At 43.2% G+C, this 21,396-nt stretch overlaps 1 protein-coding gene across 1 annotated transcript in view; it reads right to left on the bottom strand.

The window, feature by feature from the left end:
* Positions 1-21,396, bottom strand: part of wbp1la (WW domain binding protein 1-like a) — a 132,511-nt gene that overhangs the window by 36,289 nt on the left and 74,826 nt on the right. The gene's annotated exons all lie outside the window — the stretch shown is intronic.

Raw genomic sequence — 21,396 nt, 5'->3', positions numbered from 1 at the left:
CATGGTTATGTTTTCAAGATAAACAAAAGCACAAGGGATGGAGGCAAACAGAGGTTTAAAACCTTCTTTAACAATGCTTTGTAAACACTTTCACCCTATGCAGTGTAGCAGCCCAAGGAGGTGGCTTGCCAATGTCTTCTCCAGGGCAACTAGTTATGGATATATAAAAAACACTATGCCCACTTTGCATTGACCCTGAGAATGATTAGAACAGGGGTGGCAGGGTAGTATAGCAGCTAGCATAACGCTTTATAACACCATAACCCAGGTTCAGCTCCCACCTCTGCCTGTAGGAGTCTGTATGCTCTACCTATGACCACATGGGTCTCCTCCAGATACCCCCGTTTCCTCCCACATTCCAAAGGTGTCCTATACTTTCCTCCGATCATCTTGAAGTTATGCCCTCTCGTATTAGCTGCACCAGGAAAAGATAGGCTGCCCAATCTACGCGTACCTCTTTTATCGTCTCACACACACCGGTATCAAGTCACCCCTCATCCTCATGGGGCACTGATTCCCATGAGTCAGTGAGGATGTTACATTACTTAAGGAGGCTTTGATAACTTTGAAGCATCTCCTCTGCCCCACTGGCAACCGCTTGCTTGTCAAGGAAGAGTGTGTGTTTGTGGAACCAAGTGGACATTGTGGTTTGGTCATGGTAGCTGGACGAGTGTAATTACAGTTTGATCCTATAACAATGCACCAGAAGGTCATTCAGCCATTGGATTCACAGGTGATGTTCCAGTAATCCCATTTCCTCTGTTCTCTAAACTTGCAGCTAATTCTTTAACAAATGCTCATCAACTTACTCTCAAATTCCTCCATATTCCTACTCCACCCCACAACACATTAACCCAAGTTATAGGAACCAATTAACCTACCTGGACAGTTTTGGGGTGTTGAGAGGATGTCTAAACTATGCACAGGCATCACTTGAGTCAGCCCAGCTCCCCGTGGTGGCACTTTGCTACCCAAGTCTCTCATTTTGCCAACGGGAAAATCTGGTCAATTTCAGTTCCTGGATGCCAACATCTCTGAAGATCAGCCCTGTGCCCAACACATTGATGAAGTACCAAGCCTACATTTCATTAGGAGCTGGGGAAGATTGGGTACGTCACCAAAGACACTGGCAAATTTCTATAGATGTACCATGAAGAGCATTCCGACTGGTTGCCTCACTGTCTGGTAAGGGAGCTCCGATGCAGAGGACTGGAAAACGCTGCAGCAACTGTAAGCTCAGCCAGCTCCACCATGGACACCAGCCTCCTCAGCACAGAATACATCTTCAACAGCCAATGCCAAGAGAGGGCAGCATCGATTATTACGGACCCCCAGCAACTGGGACATGCCCTCTTCTCATTACTACCATCAGGCCGGAGGTTCAGGAGTCTGATGACTCACATTCAGAATTTTGGGAACAGCTTCTTCCCCTCCGTCACCAGATTTCTAAATGGACCATGAACCATTGAAAACTGCCTCACTACTTCGCCCTCTTCTTGAACTACTTACTTCACATATTTCTTATTGTAATTTACAGTATTTTTAATGTATTGCCTTGTTCTGCTGCTAAACAACAAACTTCACGACATATGTCAGTGATAATAAACCCGATTCTCATTCATCTGAGTCTCTGCTCCAGACAACTGAGCTACCTACAGCAGGCACCTCAGACACTGGAGCATTGCAGCAATGCTGACTGCTAAATTCACAACATCTATTTGCAATTAAGAGGCAAGTTTAATACAATAGAAGAGGCTAAGTAACCCCACAAGGACATTATGATACAAAACCTGACACCGAATCAAATAAAAAGCTATTAGGTAGCCACTCTGCCGTTTGGCCAGAGTAAAAGGTTTTAAATAGGTGTCAATTGATTTCTGGAAGGAAAGAAATTCTGACATATTCATAGAGCTATCCAGCCAATGTTCCCTCTAATTTGTAATGACCCGTGTGCACAAAATCTTGTGCTGTGCAATTATTTTGGCCAGTGATAACAACATGTGCACACTAAATGATTTCTTCAATAAAAACTGTATAAATAAACCAGTTCTAAAATCTGCAGACAAATCATCGCGAGCTCCATGTTGTCAACACTGTCCGCATCAGAAGTCAGAAAAGGAAATGTGATTGTGCTCGCTCGTGAAATATACTCAACATGACAGCAAGGTAGAAGGCGGACAACCTTGTGTGCGCGGTTTAAACCCCTTTGTGCACTAGTAGCAAAATATGTGTGTGCGTGCACACCTTAGAGGGAACACTGCATCCAGTCCTTTGGTCTAACTCAACCATGGAGCTAGTTCCATTTGATCAGATATGGTCCACAACTCTCTAAACCTCTCCTGTGTATGTTCTTACCTAGATGATTTTAAATGTTGCTCAGGTGCCCAACTCAACCATCATTTCTGGTACCTAGTTCCAAATACACATCACACTTTCTATGAAGAAGCTGCCTCGATTCCCTTCTAAACCTCTCACTTCTGACCTTAAACTGGAGCAGGTAGAAGACCACAAGCTTTCTATACTTCTGTCGATCTTATACACCTTTAGATCACCCCTGAATTTCCTACCTTCCAGGGAATATTTATTTATTGAGCTACATCGCAGAATAGGCCCTTTCTCCCCGGATTTAATCCCAGCCTAATCATGGGACGATTTACAATAAGCAGTTAACCCACCATCGTTACGTCTTAGGACTGTGGGAGGCAACCGGAGCACCCGGATATGATATTGTGGCCATCACTGAGACCTGGCTAAAGGATGCATGTCTCTGGGAGCTGAACGTCCAAGGATACACGGTGTATCGGAAGGACAGGAAGGTAGGCAGAGGGGGAGGCGTGGCTTTATTGGTAAGAAATGATATTAAATCATTAGAAAGAGGTGATATAGGATCGGAAGGTGCAGAATCTTTATGTGTTGAGCTAAGAAATATCAGGGATAGAAGGACCCTGATGGCAGTTATTTATAGGCCTCCAAACAGCTGCAGGGATGTGGATTACAAATTACAACTGGAAATAGAAAAGGCTTGTCAGAAGGGCAGCGTTATGATAATTGTGGGGGATTTTAACATGCGAGTAGATTGGGAAAATCAGGTCAGCACTGGATCTCAAGAGAGAGAATTTGTAGAGTGTCCGCGAGATGGTTTTTTAGAACAGCTTGTTGTTGAGCCCACTAGGGGATCGGCTGTACTTGATTGGGTATTGTGTAATGAACCAGAGGTGATTGGAGAGATTGAGGTGAAGGAACCCTTAGGAGGCAGTGATCATAACATGATTGAGTTCACTGTGAAATTACAAAAAGAGAAGCTGAAATCTGATGTGTCGGTATTTCAGTGGAGTACAGGAAAGTATAGTGGCATGAGAGAGGAATTGGCCAAAGTTGACTGGAAAGGGACACTGGCGGGAAAGACAGCAGAGCAGCAGTGGCTGGAGTTTATGTGAGAAATGAGGAAGGTGCAAGACAAGTATATTCCAAAGAAGAAGAAATTTTCGAGTGGAAAAAGGGTGCAACCGTGGTTGACAAGAAAAGTCAAAGCCAAAGTTAATGCAAAAGAGAAGGCATACAAGGAAGCAAAAATTAGTGGGAAGACAGAGGATTGGGAAGTTTTTAAAACCTTACAAAAGGAAACTAAGAAGGTCATTAAGAGAGAAAAGATTAACTATGAAAGGAAGCTGGCAAATAATATCAAAGAGGATACTAAAAGCTTTTTCAAGTATTTAAAGAGTAAAAGACAGGTGAGAGTAGATATAGGACCGATAGAAAATGATGCTGGAGAAATTGTAATGGGAGATAAGGAGATGGCAGAGGAACTGAACGAGTATTTTGCATCAGTCTTCACTGAGGAAGACATCAGCAGTATACCGGACACTCAAGGGTGGCAGGGAAGAGAAGTGTGCGCAGTCACAATTACGACAGAGAAAGTACTCAGGAAGCTGAATAGTCTAAAGGTAGATAAATCTCCCGGACCAGATGGAATGCATCCTCGTGTTCTGAAGGAAGTAGCTGTGGAGATTGCGGAGGCATTAGCGATGATCTTTCAAAAGTCGATAGATTCTGGCATGGTTCCGGAGGACTGGAAGATTGCAAATGTCACTCCGCTATTTAAGAAGGGGGCAAGGAAGCAAAAAGGAAATTATAGACCTGTTAGCTTGACATCAGTGGTTGAGAAGTTGTTGGAGTCGATCGTCAAGGATGAGGTTACCGAGTACCTGGAGGCATATGACAAGATAGGCAGAACTCAACATGGATTCCTTAAAGGAAAATCCTGCCTGACAAACCTATTACAATTTTTTGAGGAAATTACCAGTAGGCTAGACAAGGGAAATGCAGTGGATGTTGTATATTTGGATTTTCAGAAGGTCTTTGACAAGGTGCCACACGAGGCTGCTTAACAAGATAAGAGCCCATGGAATTACAGATAAGTTATGTACATGGATAGCGCATTGGCTGATTGGCAGGAAACAGAGAGTGGGAATAAAGGGATCCTATTCTGGTTGGCTGCCGGTTACCAGTGGTGTTCCACAGGGATCAGTGTTGGGGCCGCTTCTTTTTACATTGTACATCAACGATTTGGATTATGGAATAGATGGCTTTGTGGCTAAGTTTGCTGACGATACGAAGATAGGTGAAGGGGCTGGTAGTGTTGAGGAAACGGAGAGTCTGCAGAGAGACTTGGATAGATTGGAAGAATGGGCAGAGAAGTGGCAAATGAAGTACAATGTTGGAAAGTGTATGGTTATGCACTTTGGCAGAAAAAATAAATGGGCAGACTATTATTTAAATGGGGAAAGAATTCAAAGTTCTGAGATGCAACGGGACTTGGGAGTCCTCGTACAGGATACCCTTAAGGTTAACCTCCAGGTTGAGTTGGTAGTGAAGAAGGCGAATGCAATGTTGGCATTGATTTCTAGAGGAATAGAGTATAGGAGCAGGGATGTGATGTTGAGGCTCTATAAGGCGCTGGTGAGACCTCACTTGGAGCACTGTGGGCAGTTTTGGTCTCCTTATTTAAGAAAGGATGTGCCGACGTTGGAGAGGGTACAGAGAAGATTCACTAGAATGATTCTGGGAATGAGAGGGTTAACATATGAGCAACGTTTGTCCGCTCTTGGACTGTATTCCTTAGAGTTTAGAAGAATGAGGGGAGACCTCATAGAAACATTTCCAATGTTAAAAGGCATGGACAGAGAGGATGTGGCAAAGTTGTTTCCCATGAATGATGGGGGAGTCTAGTACGAGAGGGCATGACTTAAGGATTGTAGGGCGCCCTTCCAGAACAGAAACGCGAAGAAATTTTTTTAGTCAGAGGGTGATGAATCTATGGAATTTGTTGCCACGGGCAGCAGTGGAGGCCAAGTCATTGGGTGTATTTAAGGCAGAGATTGATAGGTATCTGAGTAGCCAGGGCATCAAAGGTTATGGTGAGAAGGCGGGGGAGTGGGACTAAGTGAGAGAATGGATCAGCTCATGATAAAATGACGGAGCAGACTCGATGGGCCGAATGGCCTACTCTGCTCCTTTGTCTTATGGTCTTATGGAAGAAACCCACGCAGTCAAGGGGAGAACGTACAACCTCCTTACAGACAGTGGTGGGAACTGAACTGGGGTCGTCTGTACTGTAAAGTGTTGTGCTAACCACTACACTACTGTGTTGTCCTTAATGCCCTGTTCTACTCAACCTCTCCTTGTAACCTAGGCCCTCCAGGCAACATCCCAGTAATTATTTTTTTGCATTCTTTCTAATTTAAGAACATTTTTCTTATAACAGCGATAAAAAAACTGTATGCAATACTCCAAATGCAGTCTCACCAACATCTTGTATAACTGCAACCTAACTTCCCAACTTGTATACTCCATGCTACCTGAAAGCCAGCATGCCAAAGGCCTTCTTCAACACACTGTGATGCCCTTTTAAACAAACGATGCAACGTACTCCTGGGTCCCCCTGTTCCATAGCCCTCCCTAGGGCCCTACCATTCACTAGATAAGCCTGGTTTGATATCTCAAAATGCAATAGTTCACAATTATCTGGATTAAAAGCCTTTTGCCAGTTGCAAGAAAAAGTTTCTGAACCCTTTGCAATTACCTGGTTTTCTGCATTAATTACTCAAAATGTGGGCTGATCATCATCCAAGTCACAATAATAGACAAACAGAATCCGCCTAAACTAATAACACACAAACAATTGTACTTCTCATCAATACCCAGTATACCATTTAAACAATCACAGTCCAGGTTTGAAAAAGTATGTGAACCTCTGCGATAAAGCCTTCTACAATAGCTATTTAGAGTCAGATGTTCATATCAAAGAGATGAGATTGGAGGTGTGGGTTGTAGAGGTGCCCTGCCCGATAAAAAAGACACACAAGGTCAGGTTACTGACAGAACCTGCTCTTCTCAAGAAAGATCTGTTTGTGTGCACCATGCCTCAATCAAAACAACTTTCAGAGGACCTTTGAAGAACTTGAGAGATGCATGAAGCTGAAAAAGGCTACAAAAGCATTTCTAAAAACCCAAGTGTTCACCAGTCCACAGTAAAAGAAATTGTCTACAAATAGAGGAAACTCCGTACGGTTGCTGCTCTCCCTAGGAGTGGGCACCCTGTAAAGATCACACCAAGAGCACAATGTGAAATGCTGAAGGAGGTGGAAAAGAACTCAAGGGTAACACTAAAAGACCTGCAGAAATCTCTAGAGCTTGCTAAAGTGTCCACGGTAAGAAAAACACTGAACAAGAATGGTGTTCATGGAAGGACACCACCGAGGAAACCACTGCTCTACAAAACAAAAACATTGCTGCACATCTCAAGTTTGCAAAAGGCCACCTGGATGTTCCACAACACTTGTGGGACAATATTCTGTGGACAGATGAGATAAAAGTTGAACTTTCTGGCAGAAATGCACACTGCTATGTTGGAGGAAAAAGGGCACTGCACATCAACACCAAAATCTCATCCCAACGGTGAAGCGTGGTGGAAGGAGCATTGAGGTTTGAGGCTGCTTTGCCGCCTCAGGGCCTGGACAGCTTACAGTTGTCAAGGGAACATTGACAGCAAAGGTATATCAAGAGATTTTACAGGAGAATGTCAGGGTAGCTTAATAGAAGTTGGACAATGTAACAAGCCAATGATCTGATGTTTGTCTATTATTGTGACTTAGATGAAGATCAGACTACATTTTATGAGTAATTAATGCAGAAAACCAGGTAATTGCAAAGGGTTCACAAACTTTTTCTTGCAAATGTACCTAACAAAATCTGTAGTTTTCCATAACCTTTTAATGTATCTACACCACCACCTATTTGTGCAGTTCTCAGTCAGCAGACTGATCCAGTTACAAGCACTGCCTGCAAAAACATAGGTATTATTCACTAGTATGTGTAAGATTAAGAGGTGAGCTAATTGAAGATTGCTGGTAAGAAACTATCTGCACTGAAAACTCTGAAACAAGGAGTTATGTTCCAAAGAGCAGAAGTGTACCTTTCTAGAATAAAAATGTGAAAGGCGCTCCTGGTAGGAGAAGAGAAGAAAATTGACAAAATATCAACATTTTTTTAAAATGGGGTGGCACTATAACACTATTACAGCACAGCTGTAAGATTAGAGTTTAATTCCCACCGTTGTCTGTGAGGAATCTGTATGTTCTCCCCATGGATTTTCCCCAGGTGCCCTGGTTTCCGACTGCATTTCAAAGGCGAACAGTTGGGGTTAGTAAGTCGTGGGCATGCTGTGTTGGCAGCAAAAGTGTGGCAATGCTTGTGAGCTGCCCAGCACAATCCTCACAAATTTGACTTGATGCAAATGATAACATTTCACTGTATGTTTTGATGTACAGGTTGACCTTCACTAATCCGGCACCACTGGGACCTGAGGAGTGTTGGATTAGTGAAAATGGCGAATTACAGAAGGATCACATTAAGCATAATCAGTGCCGGATTACAGGTAGTCAGATTAGTGAAGGTTGACTGTACATGTGACAAATAAAACTAATAATAAACCTCAGCTTTGGTTCACCTAATAGCAATCTTCTCCAATTCTCTGCGAACCTATTTTATATACCAAGAAAGCAGCAAATATTGATGAAAATACAGCAATACAAGAACATTTCCTCATTAGAAAACCATATAGATCCTGACAGGAGTTCACATGGCCATTTCTCCTGTCTAGCACAGGGAAATTGGAAAGTGGGCTTTCTCCACATACTGAGAACAGTCATCAGCTTCTGGAAGCCAGTATCATTGCTGCAGCTGAAACAATACAGGAAATCTGCAGGGAACACACATCACTCATGGCTTAATGAGAGTCCTGGGTGACAACTCTGAATGCAGCTGGCAAAAACAAAACCAATATCTTTCTTGCAAAGCCTTACTTGCTATACTTACTAGTCTTACTTTGGTCACTCTTTCAAATAGTTTTTCTTTTAATTTTTTTTCCAGTGGGTGGGGTCCAGTTACAGACTTTGCCATGGAGTGGTTCCGTAAGCCAGGGGTCCCCAACCTTTTTTGCACCACGGACCAGCTGACGAGGGGTGGGGGGGGGTGGTAGGGTTGCCAACTTTCTCACTCCCAAATAAGAGACAAAAGTAGCAGTCAAATATGGGACACTTGTATTTACCCCGAGAAAGACTACTACGACCATGAAGCCTTGCATGGGCACCTGTGTACCCATGCGTGTACGTGCCGATTTTTTTTCCCTACAAATCTGTTTTGGCTTAATCTTCCCGATTCTGTTAAGTGAAACTACACTGTACATACATTATTTCTACTTTATGTAGGCTCTGTATTTATCATCATTCCTGCTTTTACTATAAGTTAGTGTTATTTTAGGTTTATGTGTTATTTGGTAGGTTATTTCAAGTTCAGCAGTGCGTGACAGGGAACGAGGAAAGGTGCAGCAGCTGACTCGTATCGTTTCACATCGCCAAATCATATCGTTTCCTTGCGGCCCGGTAGCACATGCTTTGCGGCCCGGCGGTTAGGGACCACTGCCTTTAAATTCTTCAGATCCAATTCCCCCACTTGGCGATGAGTAGGGATGGCTCCATTCTGCAGCCTCTCTACGCCCCTTTCTGTTGGAATGAATGTCATCAGATCTTACTGAGAGCAGCAAAGATGTGCCATGGGAACGGTAAACTGAACACTGCACACTGAATCCCATGCACTGCATGTGGCTGTACACTAAGGCAATGAGGGTAGGCTGTGCTATTACAGTGCTAACAACCTGGGTTCAATGCCTCTCGCTGTCTGTGAAGAGCTTGTATAGTACTGTGCAAAGGTCTTGGGCACCATAGCTTTTTTTTAAAATACAGGTTTTGTTTTAGATGTTTATTTTTTGTTTCCTGCATTAATGTGTTAGAAGAAAAGATTAATGTTTGGAAATTTTCCAAAAAAAATAAATGTTCATTAAAGATAGTAACATATTAAGTATTAGACCATTTTTCACAGAAAAATGTGATTACTTTGCAGGTATATAGCCCAGTGTTTGATTAAACAAAGGTTAACAAGCAGGTGCTAATGATCAATGACATAGTAAGTTGAATAAACTAAACTGATTAACTGAAACAGAAATGGATGTAGAGGGAATCAAACTGGGCAAAGGACAACCAAACTAAAAGTTGCGGGTGAGGCAGATGTGACAGTTTAACCCAGAAATCATCAATTCTTACAACATGGCAAGAGTGAGCACAGCAACAAGACACATGATGCTCATCCTGCATCAGCAAGGTCTCTCGCAAGCAGAAAGTTTGTGGCAGGTAGTTGTTTCAAGATGTTCTGTCCAAGCTCTTCTGAAAATGCACAAAGAATTGGGCAAGGTTGAGGACCAGAAATGCAGTGGTCAGCCATGGGAGACATAAATCAAACTGATGTCCCTTTTAAATCTGAAAAGTCCAGTATTGCTATCGGTTCTCAACTCAGATATCTCTGGAACCCAAGTACACCATTCTACGTTCCCAAGTCTTCTTAGAAGTGGTCTTCATGGAAGAGTTGAGGACAAAAAGCCATTTCTCCAAAGTGGAAACAAAGCCAAAAGACTCATCAAAAAAACAAAAACAAAAGGACTGGGATGCTGAACAATGGTAGCAAATGCCTTGCACTGACGAGTCAAAATTTCACGTTTTTGGCTCAAGCAGGAGGCAGTTGGTCCATAGAAGAGCTGGAGAGTGCTACATGGATGAGTGTCTGCAGCCAACAGTGAAGCATGACAGAAGTTCCCTACGGGTTCGGGGCTGCACTTCTGCAAATGGAGTTGGTCATCGGGTCAGAATTAATGGAATCCTCAATGCTGAGAAGCACAAGCAGATTCTCATCCATCATGCAACACCATCAGAGGCGGTGTCTGATTAGTCCCAACTCGGTTCTACAGCAGAACAATGACCCCAAAGACAAGGCCAAGGTTAAAAAGAAATGTATTCAGTGAAAAGAATTCTGCAACAGATGGTATGGCCTCCACAGTGTCCTGATCTCAGCATCATTGAGGCTGTCAGGGATTACCTGGAGAGACAGAAACAAGTGAGACAGCCAAAGTCTGCAGAACTGTGGCAAGTTCTCCAAGATGCTTGGAGCACCCTACCAGCTGATTTTCTTCATAAAACCGCACGACAGTGTACCTAAGAGAACTGATGCAGTTTCAAAGGCAAAGGGTGGTCATGCCAAATATGGACATGATTTTTTTTTTACTGTTTATAGTAATTTTTTGATATTTAGAAACTTTCCATTATTTTTGAAAACATCTTTGCCGTACAGGATTTTTTTTAACATGTACCCAAGACATTTACACAGTACCATACATTCTCCTCATGACCGCATAGGTTTCCTCCAGGTGCTACGGTTTCCTCCCACCTTGCAATGTACAGGTAGGTAGGCTAACTAGTCACAAGGGTATAATTGGGCAGCGCAGGTTTGCTGAGCTGTTACCGTGCAGTAACTCCAAATAAAAAATAAAATACAGGCTTAGAATTGCTGGGTGTGGCGTGTGGCCAAGTGGTTAGGGCGTTGGACTAACAATCTGAAGGTCGTGGGTTTGCGCCTTGGCCGGGGGTAGCGTGTGTGTCCTTGAGCAAGGCCCTTAACTACACAATGCTCCAGTCTACCCACTGAGAATGGGTACCGGCAAAAATGCTGGGGGTTAACTTCACGATAGACTGGCATTCTATCCGGGGGAGGGAGAGTTTCGTACTCTCAGTCGCTTCATGCCACAGAAACCGGCATAAGCACCGTCCTGATGGGCCACAAGGCTCGCGACAGACTTTAATGTTAATCTTAGAATTGCTGGGGTGATTTCATCCAAATACTCTCCAAAAGGAGTCACAGCTGGCAGATAAACTGAATATCAATTACTCATGTCAAATGTTTACCTAACCAGGCCATATCCTTGAAGAGGAAATTTCTTCTTCATTGGCAGGCACAATCCTTTAACTCCTTATGAAACAGCAATTTTGCAGTAAACTCTCTACTCGAGTCTCATCTCATGGTGGGGGCTTCCCAACATCCACCTTCTCAAACAGCCAGGCCAGTCTCTCAAGCAAGCCATGAAAATTTAAAGTGAAGCTATTGCTGTTAAGTGGGTGGAAGGTTTAACTACATTTTATCCGTGGTACAAAAGGGGTCAGTGAAATTTGCAAGCTGTACTGTCACAGTAACATGATCCCTTTGGTCTTAAAATCTAGGGAGAGACCTGTGAGCTGTTCAGTGACCTTCCAGTTTTCATCCATTAAGTGGTTGTACTTTTCCATAGTTGGAGATTTTTATAACCTCTTAAAGAATGCAGTTTCACTGGCATGGCCAAGATTTACTGTCCATTATTAACCATTTGTGAACTGAGGCAGTAAACAGCCAGTTATCAGAGGGAGTAGGGTCACACATTGCTCAAACCAGATAAAGATGGCAAATTTCCCAGTCAGAAGAGATTTAACAACAATCTACACACATCAAAGTTGCTGGTGAATGCAGCAGGCCAGGCAGCATCTCTAGGAAGAGGTACAGTCGACGTTTCAGGCCGAGACCCTTCATCAGGACTAACTGAAGGAAGAGTGAGTAAGGGATTTGAAAGTTGGAGGGGGAGGGGGAGATCCAAAATGATAGGAGAAGACAGGAGGGGGACGGATGGAGCCAAGAGCTGGACAGGTGATTGGCAAAAGAGGATACGAGAGGATCATGGGACAGGAGGTCCGGGAAGAAAGACAAGGGGAGGGGGACCCAGAGGATGGGCAAGGGGTATATTCAGAGGGAGAAAAAGGAGAGTGAGAGAAAGAATGTGTGCATAAAAATAAGTAACAGATGGGGTATGAGGGGGAGGTAGGGCCTTAGCGGAAGTTAGAGAAGTCGATGTTCATGCCATCAGGTTGGAGGCTACCCAGACGGAATATAAGGTGTTGTTCTCCAAGCTGAGTGTGGCTTCATCTTTACAGTAGAGGAGGCCGTGGATAGACATGTCAGAATGGGAATGGGATGTGGAATTAAAATGTGTGGCCACTGGGAGATCCTGCTTTCTCTGGCGGACAGAGTGTAGGTGTTCAGCAAAGCGGTCTCCCAGTCTGCGTCGGGTCTCGCCAATATATAAAAGGCCACATCGGGAGCACCGGACGCAGTATATCACCCCAGTCGACTCACAGGTGAAGTGTTGCCTCACCTGGAAGGACTGTTTGGGGCCCTGAATGGTGGTAAGGGAGGAAGTGTGAAGGCATGTGTAGCACTTGTTCCGCTTACATGGATAAGTGCCGGGAGGGAGATCAGTGGGGAGGGATGGGGGGGATGAATGGACAAGGAAGTTGCGTAGGGAGCGATCCCTGCGGAATGCGGGGGGGGGGGGAGGGAAAGATGTGCTTAGTGGTGGGATCCCGTTGGAGATGGCAGAAGTTACGGAGAATAATATGTTGGACCCGGAGGCTGGTGGGGTGGTAGGTGAGGACCAGGGGAACCCTATTCCTAGTGGGGTGGCGGGAGGATGGAGTGAGAGATGTACGTCAAATGGGGGAGGCATGTTTAAGAGCAGAGTTGATAGTGGAGGAAGGGAAGCCCCTTTCTTTAAAAAAGGAAGACATCTCCCTCGTCCTAGAATGAAAAGCCTCATCCTGAGAGCAGATGCGGCGGAGACGGAGGAATTGCAAGAAGGGGACGGCGTTTTTGCAAGAGACAGGGTGAGAAGAGGAATAGTCCAGATAGCTGTGAGAGTCAGTAGGCTTATAGTAGACATCAGTGGATAAGCTGTCTCCGGAGACAGAGACAGAAAGATCTAGAAAGGGGAGGGAGGTGTCGGAAATGGACCAGGTAAACTTGAGGGCAGGGTGAAAGTTGGAGGCAAAGTTAATAAAGTCAACGAGTTCTGCATGCGTGCAGGAAGCAGCGCCAATGCAATCGTCGATGTAGCGAAGGAAAAGTGGGGGACAGATACCAGAATAGGCACGGAACATAGATTGTTCCACAAACCCATCAAAAAGGCAGGCATAGCTAGGACCCATACGGGTGCCCATAGCTACACCTTTAGTTTGGAGGAAGTGCGAGGAGCCAAAAGAGAAATTATTAAGAGTAAGGACTAATTCCGCTAGACGGAGCAGAGTGGTGGTAGAGGGGAACTGATTAGGTCTGGACTCCAAAAAGAAGCGTAGAGCTTTGAGACCATCCTGATGGGGGATGGAAGTATATAAGGACTGGACATCCATGGTGAAAATAAAGCAGTCCTTTAATGACAATCCAACAGGTTAAAGGCATTTCATTCCTTTGAATTTGCCCAACATATAAAAGATTGATGTAGTCTTTAGATTCTGGGACAGAAACGTAACTACACCATAACTAGCCAAGCACAACATGACCAGATTGACTAGAATTTTTCTCAGAATCCTACACAAATAAGCCAATTTTGTGTCTTCTAAGTTACACAGGTACCCAAGGTGCCCTAGGATTTGAGAAGTAATCACTGTTCTGGAAGTACAATTTCCCTACAAATTAATCATTTGCATCAAGATTTTAAAATTTGCACTGCCAACGACCAGAAAATAATAGGCTTACACAGACTTGAAAAAGAATGTGCAGGTTTGATATAATCTCCAACTCACCAGTAGTTACTATATTTAATTCACCATTAAATGTACAAATCAGAAAGTGTTAATTAATTTTTTTCTCCAACAGAGTATAAAAAAAAGTCAGCAACATTTTCAAACTATGATACCAATGGACATGTGGTTTCAAGCTGGATAAATTACAATTTGACTACTTCATTCTTGCAATCAACTCAATCAGCAAGGCTTGGCAAAAACAACAGGAGCTGCATTAAGACGAGGATACACAGTTACACTGGAACCCAGTAAGCCATTCAGCCCCGGAAGATCAAGTCCACTCCAATGCATACCTGTGTTCGTTCGTTCGTGTTCTCATTCTCTCTCTCGTTTTCTCTCTCTTTCTCTCTCACACACACACACACGCGCACGAGCCTGGCCATTCGCAAACACTAAGCACCTATGCACCCTCTGTAAGCTACAGCTTGCCCTGAACACCACTGTCAGCAATCCACTGCACGGCAAGCTCCATCCACCCACCAGCTCTCACTTGCTGACTCTCTCCTCATTGAAGAGCACATCAGTGTTAAAAACCCACATCAATCTCTACATGCCCTCTCTGCTCCCTTTGCACCAACATCTTTACACTCCTCCAACTTGGCCTCAAGCCGACTAACCTCTCCAAACCACAGGCCAGCCCATCTTCTGCAGTAGGGGTCTCAACCTCTGGAAACACCTCTACCAACCTTGTCTCTCTCTGTGCTTTTCGAATGCTCCTTAAACCCTTCGTCTTTCTGTAAGTTACTAGTTACTTAAACAATAACTTCGTGTGTCTCGGTGCTAAATCTCATACACAAACATTCCTGTGAAACATATCAGGATACTGTATATTAAGGCACTGTAAAAATTCAAGTTATCATTGTTGTAGTTCTATCATTAATCAGAATACGGGAAGATTTAATTTCAATTCTATTCATTCTACTTCGCTCCTGAATCCTTAATTCCTTTATCCAACAAAGAATTGTCTCAGTCCAGAATTTTTCTAACAACCCTACCTTTTGGGGAATCGAACTCCCAATTCCCACTTGTTTGTGTGGAAGGAATTTCTTAATTATGCCCCCCGTAATTGATTTCCCCCATCTTAAAGGGAATAGTTTCTCTCTCACTCCCATAGTAATCTTTTGTTTGGACCATTGCCCCAAACACAATACAAAACAGAATTTATGTAGCATACATGAACACTAATAAGCACTGGTATTATGTTTGCAGGCTACTTTCAAGTTTATTCAAACAGGAAAATAGAGTTAAAAATGATCAGTCATGACTGAATGGTGCAGCAGACTCGATAGGCCAAATGGGCTAATTCCGATCCTATATCATATGGTCTACCAGACCTTCTATGTGAAGGATTAATTACATGAATTATTACCACAGCAGATAAAATACAGCAAACAGGCAATAAAACAGCTTGCTTGTGAATCACTTTCCATGAACTTTATACACAGTGCACAGGAAGCTGCAATAAAAGAAAACAATTTCCAGTGGGAACAACATTAGGCATTGGGTTTACTGCAGCCCACTGCAATTATCTAGATAGGAATCCCACATGCAATGGCAAAGAAAAAACACTGTGCCAAATCAGATACAGATCCTGAGGCCAATCATATTAAGCAGTGATAAATGCTTCTGTAAAATTGAAAACTGGAAATAATTTTAGTTAACTCCCAAAAAAGAGCTTTTAGAGAGATACAGCTATTAGCAAGAATCCTCATTCTCATGAGGCTGAATGAACCATTTGTGAAGTTCATTAGTATCTCCCTCTTCGAAACAAGACCACTGAAGAAACTTTCAACACTCAAAACCCATCACCTTACTTAGCCATGGAGCCTTCACGCAAAGTACACACCTAAACCATAAACTGAAATGCTTTCCTTCCTTTTTCTAACTATTCTTTACTAGAACCATAAGTTCAGGCAATTAAAAAAACCTTCACCATCTTAAAAGTTTCTTCCCCCGGGCAGTTAATCTGATCTACTATTCTCGCTAGCCCCCACAACCCAATCACTATACTATAAGCACGTTAAATCATTTTTGATAATGCTGTTATGCTGTTCACATTGTAAATACCTGCTGGTGTTTATATCTTTTTGTACATTTTATTCCATATCTGTACTCTGACATTATATAAAAAATAAAGTTAATAAGACCAAGGGACTGATTGTAGACGTCAGGAGAGGGAAACCAGAGGTCCAGGAGCCAGTAATCATCGGAGGATCGGAGGGGGAGGGGAACATCGACTCAGACCATGAGAGGACTGCATCGGGCATTTCCATGCCTTATAAAGCGCAGATTGGAGATCAGAGGGGTAGTGAGTCAGTAACTTTAAATTCCTGGGTGTCACTATCTCATTTGACCTGTCCTGGACCCATCATATAAATGTATTTGCAAAGAAAGCACAACAGTGCCTCTACTTCCTCAGGAGTCTGCAGAGGTTCGGCATGTCATCGAAACCTTTGCAAGCCTCTATAGATGTGTGATGGAAAGTATGCTAACTGGCTGCATTATGGCTTGGTGTGGGAACACCAATGACTTTGAGTGGAAAAGGTGGTGGATTCAGCTCAGTACATAACGGGTAAAACCCTCCCAACCATTGAGCACATCTGCATGAAACATGGCCGTAGAAAAACAGCATCCAAAGACCCTCACCACCCAGGCCACGCTCTAGTCTAGCTGCTGCCAACAGGTAGAAGGTACAGGAGCCTCAGGACTTGCACCACCAGGTTCAAGAACAGTTACTGCCCCTCAACCACCAGGCTCTTGAACAAAAGGGGATAACTACACTCATTTAAGGACTCTTATCTTGTTACTTCATGCTCATTATTTATTGCGATTTATTTATATCTGCATTTGCAGAGTTAGCTTACAGTTAACAGTTCCTGATGTTTATAGTGACTGTTCTATAGATTCGCTAAGTATGCCCGCAGAAAAAGAATCTCAGGATTGTATGTGGTGACATGTATGTACTCTGATAATAAAATTTACTCTGAACTTTAATTATTCTTTATAACTGTTGAATGTTGTTTTTTTGTCGCATGTCGCACCCTGACCAACACACCGAACAAATGTTTAATCCATGTAAATGCATATAACAATAAAGTTGATATTTGTCCCCAATCTTCAGACTGTTCAAACTCAAACTGGGACTCATTTAACAATTGCTCATTACTTTTAAGTCCCCAACACTGACTGTACATAATACCATCTCCACTATTGAAAACAATGGGAACGAGAAGGTAGGATATGGTTTCTAAGTGCACAATTTCTTTAAGGTAACAGGGCAAGCTGATCAGGACACTCAAGGACATAAAAATGCAAGCGATCATGCCATAATTTATTAAATCTCTGGTTAGGATTCAGCTGGAATACTGCATAAAATCCTGGCTACAGTCAGGAAGAATGCGAAGATCTCAACAGTCCAAAGGAGGTTTACTAGGTGTGAGGTAATTATGTTTGGAGAAGTTAAATGTTTACTCTTCAATAGAGAAGGTCAAGATTGACAAATAAGAGGTGTTCAAGTTAATGAGCTCTTTTGATAGTGAAAAATTATTCCTAGAATTTAGTAACACAAGTCATATGTTCAAAAGCATTAGTTGAGATCTAGATGGGAAATGACACTGTTCTCAGAGTAACACACACACACGAGATTCTGAAGGAACTCAGCAGGTCAGGCAGCATCTATGGAGAGAAATAAAGAGTCAACATTTCGGGCCAAGAGCCTCCATCAGGACTGGAGAGGAAGGGGAAGAAGCCAGAATAAGATGGAGGCGAGAGGAAGGAGTACCAGCTGGAAGGTGATAGGTGACACCAGGTGAGTGGAGTGGGTGGGGGAGGGAGGAATGAAGTGTGAAGCTGGGGGGTGATAGGTGGAAGAAGCACAAGGCTGAAAGTGGAATCTGACTGGAGAGGAGAGAGGACCATGGGAGAAAGGGAAGAAGAGGGGCACCAGAGGGAAGTGATGGGCAGGTGAAATGAGGAGGGGTAGGAGGGGAACCAGAATGGTGGTTGGAAAAAGGAGAAAGGGGGAGGGATAAGAAAAATCACCAAAAATTAAAGAGAAATTGATGCTTATTGTTTTCAGGATTTAATTGTTTCTCTTGAAAGTGTCAAGGAAGCTTGAGGAATATTTTTGAAAGACAACTGTACAGAAGCAGTATCTTAGAAAGTCAAAGCCAAAAGAAATGCTAACAATTCCAACTGTAATTTCCTCTTCCCCATATTATCCAAAGCAAAATCACTCTTTCGAGATCTAGCACAGACATGGTGGACCAAATGGCCCCTCTTGCAAAGTGAGTTTCCATATTTTATATATAACAAGATATAATTTGCGTACCATATTGTGAAGCAGTAAATATAGGGAACCCTGAACACAAGACACTCTGCAGATACTAGAAATCCAGAGTAACACATACAAAATGCTGGAGAAACTCTGCATGTCAGGCAGCATCTATGGACAGGAATGAATGAAACACTGAATACTTATTCGAAGAGTCATCGTAGAAAACAGTCAGAGAAACAGGCCCATCTAGCCCATGTCGAACCACTTAAACTGCCTACTCCCATCAACCTGCACTGGGACCATAGCCCTCCACAACCTTACCATCCATGCACCTATCCAAACTTTTCTTAAACGTTGCAGTTGAGCTTACATGAACCATCTGTGCTGGCAGCTCATTCCACACTCTCACAACCCTCTGAATGAAGAAGTTTCCCCTCCTGTTCTCTTTAAATTTTTCACCTCTCCATAGATGCTGCCTGCTCTACTGACTTCCTCCAAAATTTTGTGTGTTAATCTGCAATAAATGCAGGTATTCCTCTACACTAACACACCTCAACACTTAGGAACTTGCTTAAATTACAGCTGAAATGCCACAGGGACTATGGGTTTGACTGTATCCTTTTCACACAATCCAACCTCACACATTTGTTTATCGCTGGAATGGGAATTGCTGGAGGCATATCTGCGTAAGTCTCTCATTTCTGATGAAATTAAATGAAACTGTTGAAATCTCACATGGGCTGGTTGTAAAAGTGGTTGCCTAAAGACATCTTTACCATGAAAACAGGAAGCACTGAGAAATATTCACTGATGAGAGAATGAGAGGCACAATTTTTTTTGTAACCTCAAACAAAAAATTCGATTGACTACTTTTGACAGTGGATGTGGTCAGAGGCAAGATAATTATTAACCCCTTTGACCAATAATAGTAGTGTGCATAAAGCTCCCAACGTGCCCCTACCTTCCCTCAGTGGGAAGAGGAGAGATCTAGGCCACAAGGTGGGAATAAATGAAGTGCCACATCATGGCTTGTTCTTCAGTAAAATGTACAGTAATGGTTACCGGAATTTACTCAGAAAATATGTTAGATACATATGCCATCAGATAATCACATTGCCAAATAAGGTTCGTTCAATAAGTAATAATGTGGCAAAAATATGCATCAAGGTTTGACACATACTGACCAATTGTAAACCATTCATCAAGCAGCTGAATATTGTCCAGATGAGTTGTTTGCATCATATACTTAGTGTATATTCTATATCAACAAAACCCAGCTCAACTGCTATTAAAACATGAACATTTACTATAAAAGACAACAAGAAAGTGGTATCGTATCCATTACATCAATGTAAAACAGAGTTTTTCCAGACAAATGAAGATTATATATCTTCTTATCCCCAGATTCCCTCAAGGAAATAAATCAAACAACCCCACTGATAAAAATTTTCAACAAGTGCATCCAGGCTTTAGGTAAAAAAAAAATCCAAAGATTCACAATCATCAAAAATTCCCACCTGGACTTTCTCTCTTCTCTCCTCTCCCACCAGGCAGAAGATCCAAAAGCCTGAAATCACGTACCAGCAGGCTGAAGGACGGTTTCCATCCCATGTCATCAGACTGTTGTATGTATGATGGACTCTTGCCCTGGCAATCTCCCTCATTATGATGTTGCACTTCATGTTCACCTGCACGGCAGTTCGTAGCTTTTCCACTTTATTCACCTTTGTTAAGTGCTGTACCTCAATGACTTGATCTGTACGAACAGTAGTCAAGACAAGCTTTTCACTATACCTTTGTACATGTGACCCAGTTGGCCCCGGGATATGAGGCGACACCTGCGAGCCATCCCCAGCAAATCCCTAGGTTGTGTTTGTTGTTAACACAAAGGATGCATTTCACCGTATGTTTTGATGTACATCTGAGTCATCAACCAATATTAATACACGATGAGAATATCTGCAATCAAGAGGCTTTTCTTCGATAGTTCCACCGGGTGGAGGACAACATCCATCCACTGCAGTTCAGCCGTTTACCTTTCAGGTGACGTCCATGAACTGAAATGTTGGTCCATCCACAAGGAGATCAAAAGTCATGAGATACTTAGCTCTTCTGCAAATGTTCAATGCATGGATGTGCCTGCACATGCCCACTAAACGGTTCCAGACCTGAACGTCAACTCCTGTCTTTGTACAAATTGCCTCACCAGTTATTACCAGATTCTCCCTTGGCCTGACCCCTCTTCCCCTCCCCCCACAACTCTCCACCTATTCCACTTCTTCTTCACTCCAATCTCTCTCCTCCCATTGTTTAAGACCAATTAAATTAGTAATCAAATGGCCACCTAAGCACAAACACAAGAAAATCTGCAGATGCTGGAAATTCAAGCAACACACACAAAATTGCTCGTGAACGCAGCAGGCCAGGCAGTATCTCTAGGAAGAGGTACAGTCAACGTTTCGGGCCGAGACCCTGCGTCAGGACTAACTGAAAGAAGAGCTAGTAAGAGGTTTGAAAGTGGTAGGGGAAGGGGGAGGTCCGAAATGATAGGAGAAGACAGGAGGGGGAGGGATGGAGCCAAGAGCTGGAGAAGTGATTGGCAAAAAGGATACAAGGCTGGAGAAGCGGGGAGTATCATAGGACGGAAGGTCAAGGTAAAAAGAAAGGGGAAGGAGAGCACCAGAGGAAGATGGAGAACAGGCAAGCAGTTATTGTGAGAGGGAAAGGGAGAAAGAATAAATAAATAAATCAATAAATAATAAATTAGGGATGGGGTAAGAAGGAGAGGAGAGGCATTAACAGAGGTTAGAGAAGTCAATGTTCATGCCATCAGGTTGGAGGCTACGCAGACGGAATATAAGGTGTTGTTCCTCCAACCTGAGTGTGGCTTCAGCTCGACAGTAGAGGAGGCCATGGATTGACATATCAGAATGGGAATGGGACGTGGAACTAAAATGTGTGGCCACTGGGAGATCCTGCTTTTTCTGGCGGACAGAACGCAGGTGTACAGCGAAGCTGTCTCCCAGCCTGCGTCGGGTCTCGCCAATATATAGAAGGCCACACCGGGAGCACCGG

The sequence above is a fragment of the Mobula birostris genome, chromosome 21 (genome assembly GCF_030028105.1).
Source record: "Mobula birostris isolate sMobBir1 chromosome 21, sMobBir1.hap1, whole genome shotgun sequence".
NCBI lineage: Eukaryota > Metazoa > Chordata > Chondrichthyes > Myliobatiformes > Myliobatidae > Mobula > Mobula birostris.
The sequence above is the reverse complement of the archived record's forward strand: the minus strand, read 5'-3'. Positions and strand labels throughout refer to the sequence as shown.